The sequence below is a fragment of the Ammospiza nelsoni genome, chromosome 28 (assembly GCF_027579445.1).
Source record: "Ammospiza nelsoni isolate bAmmNel1 chromosome 28, bAmmNel1.pri, whole genome shotgun sequence".
NCBI lineage: Eukaryota > Metazoa > Chordata > Aves > Passeriformes > Passerellidae > Ammospiza > Ammospiza nelsoni.
In genome coordinates this window covers 4,188,766-4,207,213 of record NC_080660.1, presented here as the reverse complement: position 1 = coordinate 4,207,213, position 18,448 = coordinate 4,188,766, and the positions used below count along the sequence as shown (strand labels likewise).

Sequence of the window (18,448 nt, the reverse complement as noted above, 5' to 3'; positions counted from 1 at the left end):
AGTTTGACCAGAAAATTTTGAGTACAATAAGACGGAAAAATGTTGTGTGCTCCTTCAAAACTAGTAGGGGGAATGAGGAGCCCCATGGGGTGCAGTGAAAAGGAAGAAGAGACCCCTGAGGGGAAACGATGCCCCCAATGGCCCCCAGTACCCTCCAGTTCCCCCCAGTGCCCACAGTGTCACAGCACGGTCCTGAAGCCCCCGGAATTTCTGCACCACCGCAGGACCCCAACCCCCTGGTGCACCCAACCCTCTAAGTCCCCAGAACCCCAAGCCTGGCAGGGAGGGGCACTCCCAAACTCCCCCGGGATCCAAAAAGATCCTCCAACGTTCCTGCACAGCCCTACAGGAGCTTCCCAAACCCTCCAGGAGCTCCCAGTGCACCTCAATGTTCCTCAAAGCCCAGCCAGGGATGGCCCTGGAGCCCAACCAAGAATCTCCAAATATGCCCCAAATCCCCAGGACCCCCAGTCAAGGTCACTGCAGGCTCAGTGTCCCCCAGCTCAGGGGCCCTGGGTGCTGCTGATTTCTGCCCCAACTCTGGGAGCTCCCCATCACTCCAGGACCCCCATCACCCCCATTGTCACCCACCCTAGTGGTGCCACCAGTGACAGCCCCCGATGACAGCCAGGAGCAGGAGCAGGAACAGGAGGGTCCTGCTGACATTCACAGCCACTGCTGGGGACAGAGGGGACACACCGGGGTCACCCTGAACTACAGAGGCCCTGAACCGCCTAGCAACACTGTGTGACCCCACCTGTGACCCAGGGTGAGCCAGGTGTCACCTCCAGGACCAGCTCAGGGCTGAGTGCCCGGAACACGCGGTGCCCGTCCTGTCCCAGCTGGTTGGTGGCCATGCACAGGTAGGTGCCCGCAAGTCCCACATTGATGTCCCTGAGCTCCAGGAGGGGACTCTGGGCCACCTCCTGCCCATTGTGCAGCCAGGTGAAGGTGACAGGGGCTGAGCCCACCTGCACTGAGCAGTGCAGGGTCACTTTGTCACCTGTACACACCTGGTGTGACAGAGGTATGGGTGGGATGATGGTATTGGCCACAGGCACTGTGGGGACACAAACAGGGCTGATGCCACAGGAAGGGGCTGGCAGCCGGTGTGGGGGGATAGGGGTGGGGGCGATGGGTGTAATGGGGGATGTTGGGGATGGGGTCACACCATGGAGGGGTGAGGGGACACAGAGCAGAGGTGGAGGGACCCCAAAAAGTGTCAGGGGGACATGGAGGTGCCCAAGCAGGGGATCCAGCGTGCTTGTCGGAGCTCCCCGTTCCCATCCCTGCACTCACTGCACAACGTGACACAGAGCCAGGCGCTGCTCTTCCGCACAGCCCCTCCCTCAGAGGGCACCTGGCAGCTGTAATTCCCCGGGTGGGAGACCCCCACAGGGGGCGCCAGCAGATGCGGGGACCCCTGCAGGCCCCCCACGACCTGCCCATCCCGGTAGAGCACGTGCAGGAGGGGGGCTCGGGGCCACAGTTGGCTGGGGCTGCTGAGGCAGCTGACAGTCGGGGGGACCCATTGGTGGGCTCAGAGGGACCCTCCAGCTCCGGCACCGAGAAGAGCTCTGGGAAGGAGAGGGGAGGTGAGGACTCTGACTTTGAATCTGCTGGGAAGTGGCTTTTGGGATTGTCAGGAGATTGGAGTTCCAGCCGTGGGGGTGCTCACCGTGCACTGTCACTGTCACTGGTGCCGACTGTGCCCATGGTGACATTTCAGAGTCCACCAAGCCCCCTGCAGCTGTAGCAGCCACTGTGGTGCAGCTGCAGGTGGGACAGTGACAGCTCGGTCCCATTGAGGGACCTCCTCACCTCCTTGTTTCCACTGTATAATCGCATTCCAGTGACTAACATGTCCCGCCAGCACTGCCAGCACAGTGCCACCGTGTCCCCTTCCAGCAGCTCCCACAACAACACCTGCAGCACCAACCAGGCTGTGGGACATGGGTGTCCTGTCACACTGGGCATCCCATTTTCATGGGGATCCCCGCATTGGGTCAAACGCAGCACACCAGAGATCCCCAATTACAACACGAGTCCTCGCACACTGAGATGCTCTGGGATGCTCACCCTGCATTGTCACTGTCACCGGCACTGAACCTCCCAGAACCAGGACCTCACCCAGCCCCTGCAGTGATAGTGGCCATTGTGGTTCAGCTGCAAAGGGGACAGGGACAGCTTGGTCCCATTGCCGAGCCCCTTCCAGTTTCTTCCCCTCGTGGTAGAAGACATCAATTTGACCGTGTGGTTCTGCCAACCCTGGCAGTGCAGTGTCACCGTGTCCCCCTCCAGCAGCGCCCCCAACGGCACCTGCAGCACCAGTGAGTCTGGGGGACAGAGGGGTCCTTACACACCTGATGGCACCAGGACTCCCCATTGGGTCACACCCAGAGCACCAGGGATCCCCAAATCCAACAAGGGGATCCCCCCCCACTGGGATGCTCTGAGCTGTCCCCAGAGCAGTGGATGGGCTCTGGTCACACAGGACGTGACCCATGCAGAGGAGCCCACGTAGAACCCTCGGGGTCCTCACAGTTTCCACGTTGAAGACACCCAAACATCCTCTCAACATATAAAATGCTCACAGGGGAGCTGTGCCCTGTGCCAGGTCTGTCACACTTGTACGTGCTACTCTCGGTGACAATAACGTTGTCATGTCCCTGCCCCCAGTGCTGCCAATCCTTGTACCAGGTGGTGGCACTGGTGGTCCCTGAGCTCTTGCAGGTCAGTGTCACCCGGTCCCACAGCAGTGCCGGCCTCCAGGGGGGCTCCACCAGGATCTGGGTGGTCTGGGAACCTGTGGGTGACAGGGGAAAACAGACTGCCAGGACCAGCGTAGGGCTGGGGACAGCGAGGTGGGGACATGGCATCCCCTGAGGACTCACCAGCGAGGCCAATGGTCTGGGCTGGAAGGGAGAAGGGACAGTGATCAGTGGGGGTACCTCGGTGGGGATAGAGACACATGGGGCACAGGGGGTGGGGGCTGTCCCCAAACTGTCCCCATGGGGACAGCAGTTCTTATGGGAAAATGTGTGTGGGTGGACCCCAAAAGATTTTGAGAGGCAGGGGGACATGTCTGTGTCACAGCCACCCGTGCACCACATCCCTGTGCCACAGACACCTTGGGAACAGGGACACCAAGGCCACCCTTGGCTGAGGCAGAACATGGGGATTCTGTGGATACCCCGGGCACGAGGACACCATGGACACAGCCCATGCTGGCCCACGTCACCCCCACCAGCTCATGATCTCATCCCCATGATCCCATCTCCATGGCCACATCTTCACCGTTCTTGTCCCCTTCTGTCCCTGCATCCCAGTTCCCTTGTCGCTATGCCCAGAGCTCCATAAGCCCAAAGGTGCCAGTCCCCACATTCCTGTCCCCACATTCCCATCCCCCAATTCCTGCCCCGTCTTCCTGTCCCCAAAGCCACCCTACATCCCCAGTCCCACCCAGGTCCACTGTGGGTAACATGAATTGGCTCTGCTGGCATTGGGGACCTCCGGGGACCACTAAGCCACCCTGTGTCCCCTCTTCTCCCCATCCCCGGGATGTCAGACCCTGGGGCACTAACCCCAGAGGAGCAGTGCCACCTTCCTGGCCATCCCTGTGTCCCCAGCCATGTGCACTGGCTGTCACTCACTGCCAGGGGTGGCTGTCCCCTGGGGGGTGGCTCTTTGGCCAAAGGGGAAGGAAGCGAGGTCAGGTCTCATCCTCATGTGTAGGTGGCCCTTGGTGGGGGCAGGGTGGCCACAAGCTGGGCACAGTCTGTGGGCAGGGTGGGAACAGGATGGGGACAAGTTTGGATGTGACACAGTGGGACATGGGGTTCCCAGGTGTGGGGGGCTCAGTGACTTTAGGGAGCCAGGGATTCATATCCAGGGTAATAGGGAGTCCCAGGGATGGGGTCCCTGGGAATGGAGATCCTGAAGAGGGGGAGTCACCAGGGATGGGGTTGCCATGATAATGAGGTTCCCCTGGGCTGAGGGGACTCAGGGATGGGAGTCCCAGGGGAATGTGGGATTGCAGCGATTTGGGGTCATGGGATGGGGATACCGGGGAAATGAGGGGTCCCGTAGGAATGAGGGTGCTGGGAGAATCAAAGCTGTGGAGAAAGGGAGATTTCAAATGTTTTAATGAATGGGAAAGGGTTCCTTGGAATGGGGTCCTGGGCCATGGAGATTCTGGGGAATTTGAGGACTATGATGGGAGTCCCAGGCATGGTGGGACCTAAGGAATCGGACTCCTATAATTTGGTTTCCAGGGGAATAGGAGTGCCAGGGATGGGTTGTGCCTGGATGGACCCATGGGTCTCAACTCCTTCTCTCAATGCCTCAGATTTTGGTGTGACCTAGGGCCCAGCACAGCCCCCATAAGTTGCTGGCAGACTGGGTATGACTCCAGACAGATTCTAAGAGACTCTTATGCTGTGGAGCTGCTGCAGAGGTGAGAATTCTATGGGGGAAAAAGGCCTGCCTGTGGTTTGCTCAGCCCTGCAAGAAGCACAAACTCCAAAGGGAGCCCAAGGAGTGGCTCTTTTGAGAGTCTCTCCTTGGTTTTCAGAGCAGGGCTGGCTGGAAACCGCCCATGCAGTGGCAGCTGAGAGGGAACCAGTCTGGAAATGCAGCAATTGTTCATTTGTTCCTCTTTGTAAGGTACCGAGAGAACCACAAAACTACAGCACTCAGCTCAACAACGTGACCAGGACCCTCTTTCTTGAACTAAACCTGCAGCCTTCTGGAACCTCATGGAAAGAATGCTTGGCTTCAGGCCATGGCCAGCAGAAAGGATTGAAAAGTTTGGAAATATTGAGCAGGGGCTCTGGCCACAGCCATGGTGGGGCTGTGGGGAGTGACCCTGTGTAGATTCCAGGAGTCCCCAAAGCTGCTCCACCGCTGCCCTCCTCACCTGACTGAAGGGGTGAGGGTTTGCAGGAATTGTGGTGTAAAGCCACCAGAGGTGCTGCTGTGGCCCTGAGACCTGCCTGGGGTCAGGTGCTGCCTTCCTTCCATTCAGGATCATGGAGAGTGGTCCTGGGTGTTGTGCAGGGTGTGTGCCTGCCCCGGGATACTGCTACGCTGCCAGTGGGCACTGGGATCCAACCTGCTGCCTTGGCGGCTTCTGCTCGCTGCTGGTGGTGGTGCCGGCACCGATTGGTGCCCATGAGTTGCACAAGGAGCGATTTCCCCTCCTCCCACCCGTCCCAGGCCGCCACGGCCCCTGAGGGGATGGAGCTGGACCGGGGCGCCCCCTGCTGTCCGGGATTGCTCCCTGCAGCGCCCCCTGCTGGCCGGGAGTGCTCCCTGCAGCGCCCCTGCTGGCCGGGTGTGCTCCCTGCAGCGCCCCCTGCTGGCCGCAGTTATAACTGCCACAAAAACCAACAGTGCTGTGAGGCAAAGTGAAAATTTTCCACGATAGATATCCATTTTAATTTAGGTGAAATCTACATGTTTGAGTTAAGTCTGTGGTTAGAAGCCATAGTTATTTAGCCAGACTGCAAGGCCTAAGTTCAGTGAAGTTACTTCAGTGAAGGACAGAGATAAAGGCAGGGAGACAGAAGATGATAGAGAGAGACAGGGACTGCTGTAAGGGCAAGTCAACCTGATCTCGGAATTCTTTCTTATAAAAAGGAACTAGAGGCAAATGTCTCGCGAAACCCATAAAAATGAATATGTATGAACCTATTGTGAAACTGTATTCATACATATTTGAGAAAGAGATAAACAGAGACCTGAAGTTCTCAGAGGTCCACATGCCTTTTTTTGAGGAGACCAATCTCCGCATGCGTCCAGCGCTGTAAGAAACATACCGAGCTTTACAACTTTTACAAAGTTGTGGGGTACTTTTTCTTTTCTCTGCAAAACATTATGGCACCCTAGATGGGACTTCTCTGTCCCCGCAGGGGCAGGGGAGATAGACAGACCTCCAAGGCTCGCCCTAGGGTTTTTTTTCTTGGTGGGGCTCTGCTCGTCTCGATTTGCCTCCTGTGAGGACAGACAAGGACCTGCTGGCCTGCGGCAGATCTGGTATGTACAGAACAGCCCCCGGGGGAAAAGAGAGCTAGGGTGTAAATCACTCAGAGACGTCTGGATGCTCAGCCTATGGATGCAGTTGATGGAGCAGCTGGATTAGAGACAGGGGTTCACTGTCTGATAGGGTGGACCGCGAGCGACCCTGGGGGTGAGTCAAGTGAATCTCTATGTGCGTATGTGTGTCAGAGACTGTATCATTATATGGTTAATGCATTGTGTGGTTAATGTGAATGTGTCTGTAATTGTGTGAGTGTGTGGTATGTGAAAGAGAAAGCAAACCAGTGAGGTCACCCATGGCGCGGGGGTGTGAGTACTACCCATGTTTGAGCAGCTGAGTGAGGCCTGAGATGCCAGCTGCAGCAGGGTGTGGGGGGGTACTGCCCTGCAGAGAAGCGGAACGAGTGGAGGAACATCAGTGACAGTATTTATTGTGTTTAAATGCAGTGATTTGTGTAGATTTGGTATATTTTAACCATGAGTACGAGCTCAGAGAGTTCCTTTGCCCTGGATGTTTGGACTTAATCTCTGGACTGTGTGCTGTTATTTTGATTGTGTCCAGGGAAAACTGATGGGAGTAAATGCTGCATTATCGTATGCTGTGTTGTGTTGAGAAAAGTGGGCACTTTGAGAGATATGCCCTTTCCCAGTGATTTTGTGTGGTGATTTTCTTCCACTGCATTGTGGCAATTTGATTCTCGAATTATATAGTGGTGCTTGTGGAGATTTTAAGATTTTGTTTGAAACAAGGGTAGCATTTTACACAGAAGAACTATGGTATGGTGATTTATGTTTAACTATGGTAAAGCAAATTAAAGGAATTCAAGAATTCTCCCCTCCACAGCAATTCAAGCCTTGGCTCTAGTGAATTTGAGATAAGGGGGGGGGGGGGGGGGCGGTGTGTATGTCTGTGTCTGTGGGCATATCATAGTTTCTGCTGTGACAAGCACAGCCTTTTTGCAAGGCAGTAAAACGAGGGTAAGTAGACACAGTGCTTAATTAGATTGTGCAAGGAGAGAACTAGAAAAGACTGACATTTTGTAAAAATGAGTTTAGATAGAAGAGATGAAAGAGTTTGTAGACTTCAGCTGGTACTATAGTAAGTCTGGAGTGGGAGCAGCCTGCCGTAGGGGATTTAGAGTTCTCTGTAATAAATGGAATAACCTGCCTCTGCCGGCAATTCCTGAGAGCCTTTGGTGGATCAAGAGGCTGTCACGTTGCGTTAGTATTATTGCAGTGCAGAGTTTATGGGAGACGCTGGTATTGCCATTCTAATATGCGTCAGGGCACATGCCCTAAGTCTAAATTAAAGTTTTCTGATCAAGGTGATTCAAAACCTAAGATCTTAAAGCTCGGGTATGAGAAATCACATCTGATACCTGCTACCTGTAGCTGTTTGTGGGAGAGTGGGAGGAAGACTAAGAAACTACTGTGAGGCTTTGTAAAGAGAAGTTTGGGTGGAAGTGAGATAAGGCAAGGAGAAAGAGATAATGAGAACTGACCAGAGCAAAGAGGTTCCAAAATTAGCCCCTTTTAGGAGGGCTGACTGGGAGAAGGCTGCCAGTAGGAGCAGCTCAGAAAATAAAAAGATTTATAATATTTCATTGCAGTTAAACTGTTTTAAAATAGGAAGGTAAATGGGATGGGGTTTTGTATGCTGATATGTGTTTTTGTTTTAAAAAACCACCCAAAATGGCAAAGAGACTCTGAGATCAGACCGCCCTCTGGTCTTGAAAAGGAAAACAAGGCAAAGAGAAAGCAAATCAAACATGTTGTTCAGCATGCAGCATAAGATAGCAATGTATGAAGTCAGACAAAGATTATCATGCTGAAACGCAAAGCGATTACAGTTTGTAAAATGAGTATATATGATTTGTTAAAGACTCCTCCTAAGGTAAGGGAGGAAGGATAAAGATGACCTCCCCAAAAGGGAAGAAGACTTAGGCTCCAAAAGTATACCCACTCGAACCCATCCCCCTCCTGGCAGTTCAATTTCATCCAGAACCAGGAGGTAACAGACCCCTGTTAGAGGGGGCAGTGAGATCAGAAGAAAGAAAAGGGTAGAATTTTAGTCAACGCAAGGGCCATATATTCAGTTTTAAATAAAGCTTTAGTACCTGTGGAGAATGTTTATGCTGTAGTTTGGGGAACAACTGGCCAGTCTGAGAAGGAATACTTTTGCAAACCTTTAAAGTAACATGTGTACTATATGTACTTAGAAGCTTTTGTACAATTCAGCTCAATTCGCTAAACAGTCTCAAATGAGAAAGGTTACTCTGGAGGCAAATGATATAAAGATGTTAGGCTTAATATTAACAGCCATTGAAATTAAGAAAGACATTAGTAAAGAGATATTAGAATAAGTAAATAAGTGTTTTCGAGGGTATGGGCCTCTGCTGTACCAGGGACGGTGAAAAATGCCCCCACATAGTAATCAAGCTTAAGGAAAGAACACAACCAGTGAGAATTGAGCAGTAGCCTCAAAAGGAAGATAAGGAAGGAATCAGCCCAATAATTGATAGCACTGGATTGAGGGCTGTCAATAAGATAACACAGAATTTATACCCTGTGGTAGCAAATCCATATACTTTACTAACTTGTTTAACACCTGAGCTAACCTGGTTCACTGTTTTAGGCCTAAGAGATGCCTTCTTTTGCCTCCCTATCCACAAAGCCAGCCAGAAAATTTTTGCATTCAAACACAGCTCACATGGTCCATGTGCCCGAAAGCTTCAAAAATTCCCCACTCCAACTGGAGAACAGCTTGCAAAGACCCAGAGTCCCAGGATGCTCCACAAGAGGAAAGGAGGCTGTTGCAGTACATAGATGATCTTCTAGTCACCACTTGGACAAGGGAAGCCTGGATGGTAAGCCTTTTGTATTTCCTAGGACTCCAAGGATACAGATATCAAAGAAAAAGGCACAGGTAGTGAAACAGAAGGTAATCTACCTGGAGGAAGAAGTGAGTGCTGAGCAGCAGACTTTAAGGCATGGAAGCCATATGCCAAACCCCAAAACCCCAGACAACAAAGGCACTCCGAACCTTCGTAAGCATGGCAAGGTGGTGCCAGCTGTGGGTTTATAATTACAGACTGCTCGTCTGACCCCTTTATGCTCTTCTTGCCAATGGAAAGAGAGATCTCCAGTGGACAAAAGGAGCCACACGGGCCTTTCACCAGTTAAAGAGTGCCCTCATGTCAGCTCCAGCTTTGAGACTTCCAGATGTAAGTAAACCATTCTTTCTATTTTTCCATGCAAGGAATTGCCCTGGGAATACTGGTACAGGACTTGGGTCCATACCAAAGGGCAGTTGCTTACTTCTCTAAGCAACTAGATGCAACCACCAAAGGATGGCCAGGTTGCCCCAGAGGTGTAGCAGCAGTTGTGCTGAATATTCAAGAGGCACCCAAGTCTACCCTAGGACAAAAATGACTGCTGCTAGTGTCCCACACAGTGTCCGCAGTACTAGAAGTAAAGAGTGGCCACTGGCTTTCACCAAAGATGTTTCTGAAATACCAGGCCATCATGGTAGAGCAAGATGATGTAGAGATAGTGGTGACTAATATTGTCAACCCAGCTTCTTTTCTCAGTGGAATCAAAGAGAAGCAGTACACCATGATTGCCTAGAAACCATTGAAGCTACCTTCTCCAGCCGCACAGACTTAAAGGACACTCCTTTAGACGATGCCGAGACCTGGTTCACTGACAGGAGGAGCTACATTGCCAGCGGAAAGCAACATGCAAAATACACAGTGACTACCTGCAGAGAGGTAATAGAGTCTGGACCCTTACCAACAGGTACCTCTGCACAGAAGGCTGAGATAAATGCATTGACCCATGCCTTAGAAACAGCAAAAGGCATTCAGAGTCGTGCACGCACATGGAGCCATCAGGAAGGAGAGGGGACTGCTAACCTCACAAGGGAAGAAGAGACAATGCGGCTGCTGGAAGCAGTTCAGCTACCTGAAAAAGCATATTAAGGCACACCTTAAAATTTGAAGAAAGAAATGAGCTGGCAGATGGAGAGGCAAAGAAAGCAGCAAAGGGTGAGGTAATTATAGACAGATTTTCCTCGAAGGTAAGCCATAATACAATAATACTAATCAAAAGAGTCATACAACTACAAGGGATGGGCTACCATTGAAAGAGAGCTAGTAACCCCTTCCCATTTTCATGGTTACTAGCGAAGGAAGAGCACTAGAAAACACACTAGGGCCTAACTGCTTAAAAGCTTTTTATAGAGTGTGGCTCCTTTCCCAAAATGACCAAGGCTGCCAGTGATACAGAGTGCATTGAAATGAAGTGTTGACTTTGAAGTAGTCATTTCCATAGGCTTTCTAGAACATACATCTGATTGAAAGAATTTATTGTTGTCAGGAATTTATATGCCACTATCACTCAGGTAAGCCGACAATGTGATCCTTGCCTCCAGACTAGCCCCAAAAATACCCCAGGCCAAAATTCAGTCAGACTGAGAGAGGCCACGGGCCTGTACAGCAGTGGCAAATTAACTTTTCAGAACTCCCAAGGAAAGGGGGGTATCATTATTTACTAGTATTGATAGATACATTTTCAAGATGGCCAGAAACATTCCCCACCAGAACTGTTAAAGCTCAAGAGGTGCCCAGAGTATTGCTACAAGAAATAATACCACGCTTCAGAGTTCCAGCCACAATATCCTCAGATAGAGAATCATATTTCATTTCCAAAGCAGTGCAACAGATTAGTAGCCACCTGGGCATAGATTAGGAACTTCACACTCCATACCGCCCCAATCAAGTAGCCAGGTAGAGAAAATGAATCATTTGATTAAGCAGCAGATTGTAAGACTGGGGCAAGAAGTTCATCTACCTTAGCACCAAGCTCTTCCACTGGCACTATTGCGAATTTGAACTAAAACTTGAGCTAAAAGAATGCTGAATCCTTTTGAAATGCCTTATAGAAGACCATATGGAATACAAAAGGAAGGTCCACCCACATTAGGGTGATAACACTGGCCACCTACATGGTGGCTTTAAGCAAATAACTCAGAGGATTTGAGAAACATGTGGCTGGAACTCGGAGCAAGGAGTTAGCCTGGGGATGATGTATATGTTAAGTCTCTTACAGAGAAGACTTTGGAACCACAGTGGGAGAGACCGCTGCAAGTACTTCTCACCACCTTCACTGCAATCAAAATCAAAGAGCAGAATGCCTGGATCCATCACTCTTGAGTGAAGAAAGCCCTAAAGTCCCTTGGAGAGTGACACCAGTGACACCAGAAGACAATGAACTGAGACTAAAATTTACTCGGGCAAAATGAGTATATTGCAGTCGTGGGTAGTTCATACTTTAGTTTACAGAATTGTTTTAGAGAGTAACTCTATCCAAAGCAATGCTGAATGGCCTTGGTCCCAGCTTTTAATCAGTATACTGGATCCATGAGAAAACTTCCTGAGATAAAAGATTCAAACGTATCTACTGTAGTAATCCACGGGAATCGAGTATATGAGAAGCAAGAATGGCAGGAATGAGAACTGTGGGCACTTCAAAGAATCAGAGGAGAAGAAATCAAAGTAAGGTGCCAGGTCATCAATAAGATGGCTTATGAGAGACCAGATGCAATTAGTGACTAAACCTCTCCTGGTATATATGAACACCAGGAAGTTTGTGATAGCCTAAGTCAATCAGACTGTTGGTGTAATTTCACCTTAATACAGCCTGTAGAAGTGACCTGCCTTTGAGCTCGAGTTGCTATCAGACTTTCATTTAAATTCAAAGTAGACACTGCACTTTTAACAACAGCAGGGCCTTATACAACCCATACTAGGACTCAAATAGTTCAGACTCTACCCAAATTTGAAGCTGAAGTGTATGAAATAGGCCTCTACGTAGTAAAGAATGTAAGAGAACAACAACTATTATTCAATCCAGAATGGTCTCTAAAAATATGTTGAGTTGCTAATGCAAATTAAAATCTCAAAAATCCAACCAGCCTGCTCCTCCTTCCTAAAAACATCCTTTGAAGGCTAGACAACAAAGTTACAAAGACAACTATATCTCCAGAGCAGAATAAGAAAAGATCTAACTGAGATATTAAGGAGAAGATTAACAGTTTTAAATGGAATTGATTCAAAAATACTGATGAATAAACTGACCACTGCAGCAGGTAGCCTAACAAAATTGAAGCAGCCTTTACAGTCATCTCTATTGGCATTGAGAACTAGCCAGTGGCAGATTTCAAAAGTACTGCCAAAGTAAGAAAGTACGAAAAAGCCAGGGACCAAGACCACAAGTTAATAGCAAAAGCACTTAGTACAGTTCAGGATAATGTGTCTTTAGCTTTCAGTTGTATACAAGCACAGTTATAGATGCAAACAACAGCAGCTCTGATCATACGGGAAAGGGGTGAAAGTAATTTTCCTGCAGAAATTTAGAAAATTGTTTGAGATAATGCAATTGATTTTGAAAGGAAGTTTCAATCCTGGTAGACTATGGTGAATTTCACCTATGATCCTGCTTCTAATGTGGCCACTGCCTTTGTGCTTACCATACGTAATGCCACTGTTTATGTTATCCATCCCATCATTGCACTAAGATTAAACCATGAACAAACAATACTCTACCCTTCAGAACATAGAGTGTGGGCACAAAAGATGAATGAAAAGTGCAGACAGTAAACTTAGAATCCTGCATTACCAGAGAACAGATGAGATTCATTTGTGAAAGCAATACTATTAATGCCCAAGATATATGTTTAGACAGTGAACAGAGTATTTGTCACTTCGAAGTTCATCCAGTCACTGACCAAAAACTGTGCTCGTATATGCTAGAAAAGAGTGTGTGTGCCTGAGAACTGCTTGTGCTGCTGTAAAAATTGATAGCAATGATGTTATTTTGTCTAGTAGAAATCCTTCTAATTTCTGTATTTGTAATTTGTTAAGATTATCAAGTGTAGTTTTTCGTACTTAGACCGAGTGACATCCCACCAGCTGATTGAAAGCAATTACACAATGAATCACAGACTATCACCTACTCCTATTAGAATGGACCTTAGATTAGTAAAACAATTAATTAAGCACCAAGACCTACTAAAGATCCTAAAGAAAAACTCAAAGAAGCAGAGAGAACTGTCCAATGTGATACAAAAAGAAATAGCTAGAATTCTGCAGAGTAAAACAAAATGCAGATCATCACTGGTGAGATGTGGTCTTTAAGAAGTCACCAACTGCAAATAGAATCTTTAATAAGTTGTGTCATCCTACATCCTACTACCAATATTAACAAAAATAGTTTTGTTAGTATTAGTTAGAAGAAGTTTAAGATTATCCATTATGAAACGTACATGGTAAAGCTCTAAAGTACACTTGTTGTTCTTTTACTTTGTACAAATAAGAATTTGAACAAAGTAAAAGAATTTACTTCCCCCTTTTAGGCAAGGGGAGAATGAGGCAAAATGAAAATTTTCCAAGATAGAAATTCATTTTAATTTAGTTATTTAGCCAGACAGCAAGGCCTAAGCTCAGTGAAGTTATTTCAGCGAAGGACAGAGATAAAGGGAGGAGACAGAAGATGACAGAGAGAGACAGGGACTGCTGTAAGGGCAAGTCAGCCTGACCTCGGAATTCTTTCTTATAAAAAGGATCTAGTGGCAAATGTCACACGAAACCCATAAACCATATTGTGAATCTGTATGCATATGTATTTGAGAGACAGATAAAAAGAGACCTGAAGTTCTCAGAGGTCCACATGCCTTTTTTGAGGAGAGCAATCTCTGCATGCGTCCAGCGCTGTAAGAAACATACCAGCTTTAACACTTTCAAAAAGTTGTGGAGTACTTCTTCTTTTCTCCACAAAACAAGTGTGTCCCTGCCCCCCCATACTCAGTCCATGCCCACTCGGTGCCCACGATGTGGTTATTGAGCACAGCCCCCTCCTCCTGGGGGGTCCTGTGGGGATAAGGGGGATGCTGGTGGTGTCTGTGGAGGGGGAAAGGGGAGTCCCAGCCCGAGCCCCCCACTCACCTGTCCTGGAGCTTCCTGGTGGCAACAAGGAAAAGGGGAGGGGGTGACCGAGGCGACACTGGGACCCCTGAACCTTCCTGGGATCTCAGCAGCTCCAATCACCCATGGGACCCCAATTCCCCATTTCAACCCCAATTCCCAATGAACCGCTGATTCTTCCTGGACACTCTAAACACCCCTGAAGCCCCCAGAAATTCTGCACCACCTCAGGACCCTAATCCCCTGGTGCCCCAAACCCTCTTTGTCCCTGGAACCCCAAGCCTGGCAGGGAGGGGCATCTCCAAACTCCCCCAGGACCCAAAAAGGTCCTCCAACATCCCTGCACAGCCCTCCAGGAGCTCGTCAAACTCTCCAGGAGCTCCCAGTGCCACCCCAATGTTCCTCAAAGCCCACCCAGCGATGACCCTGGAGCACAACCAAGACCCTCCAAATTCCCCCCACATGCCCAAGACCTCCAGCCGAGGTGACTGCAGGCTCAGTTTCCTCAGCTCAGGGGCCTTGGGTGGTGCCAAAATCTGATTCCACTCTGGGGTCTCCCCCTCACTCCAGGACCCCCCATGCCCCCCATTGTCACCAACCTTGCAGTGCCACCAGTGACAGCGCCCGATGACAGCCATGAGCAGGAGCAGGAACAGAAGGGTCCTGCCGACATTCACAGCCAGTGCTGGGAATAGACTGGGACACACTGAGGTGACCCTGAACCATGGGGGTCAGTAACACCCCGGTGACCCTGTGTGACCCCACCTGTGACCCAGAGTGAGCCAGGTGTCACATCCAGGGCCAGCTCTGGGCTGAGTGCCCAGAACACGCGGTGCCCTTCCTGTCCCAGCTGGTTGGTGGCCACGCACTGGTAGGTGCCTGAATGTCCCACATCAATGTCCCTGAGCTCCAGGAGGGGACCCCGGGCCACCTCCTGCCCATTGTGCAGCCAGGTGAAGGTGACAGAGGCTGAGCCCACCTGCACTGAGCAGCGCAGGGTCACGTTGTCACCTGCATGCACCTGATGTGACAGGGGACTGAGGGTGATGGTGGCATTGGCCACGGGCACTGTGGGGTCACAGACAAGGCTGGCACTGGGTGAGGTCGGATGGGGGTGCCGTGGGTAGGGTCACCCCCAGCCCGAGGGTCCCGCTCACCCAGGACGGTGACATTCACGGAGTCACTCTCGGCCACGCTGTCCCCGTCGCTGACCCGGCACCGGTACTGGCCGCTGTCATTGTCCCCAATATGGCGCAGCTCCAGGCGGGGGCCAGTGCCCAGCAGTGTTGCTGAGGCCTCCCGGTGCCAGGAGAAGGACAGGGGACCTGTCCCCACCGCGCAGCCCAGCACCAGGCTGTCCCCAAGTGCCACCTGTCATCCTGGGGGGTTGTGCTGACAGGAACACCCCCGAGGGCGGGACCCCTGTGGGACGGGGGGACAGCAGAAGACAGTGAGGGACCCGGGGCAGTCAGGGAGGGGCAGCAGGACCCCAGTGTGGGAGATGGGGCACACAGATGGGAAGGCTTGGAAACAGGGGAATGGGGCGTTCAGGAGGGGAGACACCTCGAGAGGGAGCGGGGCAACACCAGGGACGGTATTGGGACACAGGAAGAAGATGGAGGGACCTGGGGAACGTGCGGGGACCTCAGAGAGGGGTGGGGGGAAGCAAGAAGGACTGAAGGGACCCGGTGAGGGATAGGGAGACATGGGCGAGGAATGGGGCACCTGGGGAGGGACCTGGGGCAGGGAGGGCAGGACATGGAAAAGGTGTCAGGGAAGGATGGGGGTACCCATGTAGGGCTGGGGGATCAGGGGAAAGACATGAGAAAGGAGGGGAGCCAGGGACAGATCTGGGAAAGGTTAGGGCCACGGGGCACGTGTCAGGGAGCGCTGGGAGTCCCCACGCAGTGCTGGGGGCACAAGGAGGCTGTGGGGGCTCCCCGTGCCCATCCCCACACTCACTGCACACCGTGATACGGAGCCGGGCGCTGCTCTTCCACACGGCCCCACCCTTCGAGCGCACCTGGCAGCTGTAATTCCCCGGGTGGGAGACCCCCACAACGAGCCCCAGCAGCTGCGGGGACCCCTGCCGGCCCCCCACCACCTGCCCATCCTGGTAGAACACGTGCAGGAGGGGGGCTTAGGGCCGCAGGGGTCTGGGGGTGCTGAGGCAGCTGAGAGTCAGGGGGGACCCCAGGGTGGGCTCGGGGGGACCCTCCAGCACCGGCACCGAGAAGAGCTCTGGGAAGGAGAGGGGAGGTGAGGACTGTGACTGAGTCTGCTGGGAAGTGACTTTGGGAGTGTCAAGATATTGGAGTTGCAGCCGTGGGGGTGCTCACCATGCACTGTCACTGGCACTGGCACCGACTGTGCCCACATTGACATTTCGGTGTCCACTCAGCCCCTGCAGGTGTAGTGGCCACTGTGGTGCAGCTGCAGAATCGACAGGCACAGCTTGGCCCCATAGCATGACCTCCCCACCTCCTTGTCCCCATGGTAGAATCGCACCTCTGTGAGTGGCATCTCCCACCAGTGCCGGCAGCGCAGTGTCACCGTGTCTCCCTGCAGCAGTGCCCGTGCCAACACCTGCAGCACCAACCGGACTGCAAGACACAGGGGTCTTGTCACACCGGGGGTCCCGTTTTCATAAGGGTCCCCCCCATTGGGTCACACTCAGGGCACCAGGGGTACCTGTTGGAGAATTTTGCTCAGACATGGCTTGAAGGAAAAAAGGACATGAAAATATACAGCTGATGGAAAAGTAAAAGGCAGCTGTAAGCAGCTAAGTCTCAAGCCTGTTTCTCAGGCACATTTCTATAAACAGCAGAGTTCTCAGGCTGTTTTTTCATAACGGGTAAACATTCTGTCCTTGGCTGCTACAGAAAGCAAAAGTGACAAACATGGAGGCCTTGAGAACCATTCATATCAGGGTGAGAACACAAATCTTGGCTTCAATAACAAGCCACAGGTATTGAAAACAAAAGGAGGGATTAATGTTTAATCTGTAACTTATGATAAGCTCGGGTTTTGCAATATGTATGAGCTTAATTAACACTGTTATAAAATGTGCCTGGTGGATCAATGAATCGGAGTTCGATGCTGATCAGAGGATGGGTCATCTCCCTTCACTTCATCAGGTACCCAATTCCAACATGGGGTTCTCCACACTGGGATTCTCTGGGATGTCCACAGAGCAGGCGACGGGCTTTGGTCACACAGGAGATTACCTATGGAGCAGAGACCACCCAGAGCCCTTGGGGTCCCCATGAGTGCCAGGTTGGGGACACCTAAAACCCCTCACCGTCTGAAACTGTCATGGGGGGGCTGCACCGAGTGCCGGGTCTGTCACACATGTGGGTGCCTTCCACGTTGACAGTGAAGTGGTCACGTTCCTCCTGCTATAGGCGTTGCTTGTCCTTGTACAAGGTAGTGTCACCAGCTGTCCCTGAGCCCTGGCAGTTCAGTGTCACCCGGTCCCACAGCACCGCCGGCTTCCAGGGGGGCTCCACAAGGAACTGGGTGGTCTGGGCACGTGCAGGTGAAAGGGGACACCAGCCTGCCAGGGCCAGTGTGGGCCTGGGAAGAGCGAGGTGGGGCCATGGCATCCCTTGAGGACTCACCAGCTAGCCAAGGGCTGGAAGGGAGAAGGGACAGGGCTCAGTGGGGGTGGAAATATGGGGACAGAGTCACCGGGGGCACAGGACATGATGGCTTCCCCAAGCTATCCCCATGGGGACAGCAGCTCCCACTGGGAAAGTGTGTGATGGTGGTCCCCAAAAGTTATTTGGTGAAGCAGGGAGACATGTCTGTGTCACAGCCACCCATGCACCGCGTCTATGTGGCACAGACACGCTGGGAGCAGGGACACTGAAGCCACCCTGGGCTGAGTCAGAACATGGGGGCACTGTGGAGACCCTGGGAATAAGGACACCACAGACACAGCCCATGCTGGCCCAGGTCACCCCCACACGCTCAGGATCCCATCACCATGATCACATCCCATGGCCACAACTTCACCATGCTTGTCCCCTTCTGTCCCCACATCCCAGCTTCCTTGTCCCTATCCCCAGAGCTACCTGAGCCCAAAGGTGCTGGTCCCCACATTCCCGTCTCCCACATCCCCATTCCCAAAATTCTACATCAGTCAGAGTCCCATCAAGGTCTGCTGTGGGAAACATGGACTGGCTCTGCTGGCATTGGGGACCTCAGGGGACCCCACAGCCCCCCTGTGCCCCGTCACCTCCCCATCCCCGGGGTGTCATGCCCGTGTATAGGGCACTCACCTCATAGGAGCAGCGCCACCTTCCCAGCCATCCGGGTGTCCCCAGCCATGTGGACTGGCTGTCACTGCTGCCGGGGCTGTCTGTCCCCTGGGTGGTGGCTCTTTGGCCAAAGGGGAAGGAAGCGAGGTCAGGTCTCATCCCCAT

General features: G+C 51.7%; 1 pseudogene; it reads right to left on the bottom strand.

The window, feature by feature from the left end:
- Window positions 1–2,094: 2,094 nt before the first annotated feature.
- Window positions 2,095–18,448, bottom strand: LOC132084886 (Fc receptor-like protein 4; annotated as a pseudogene).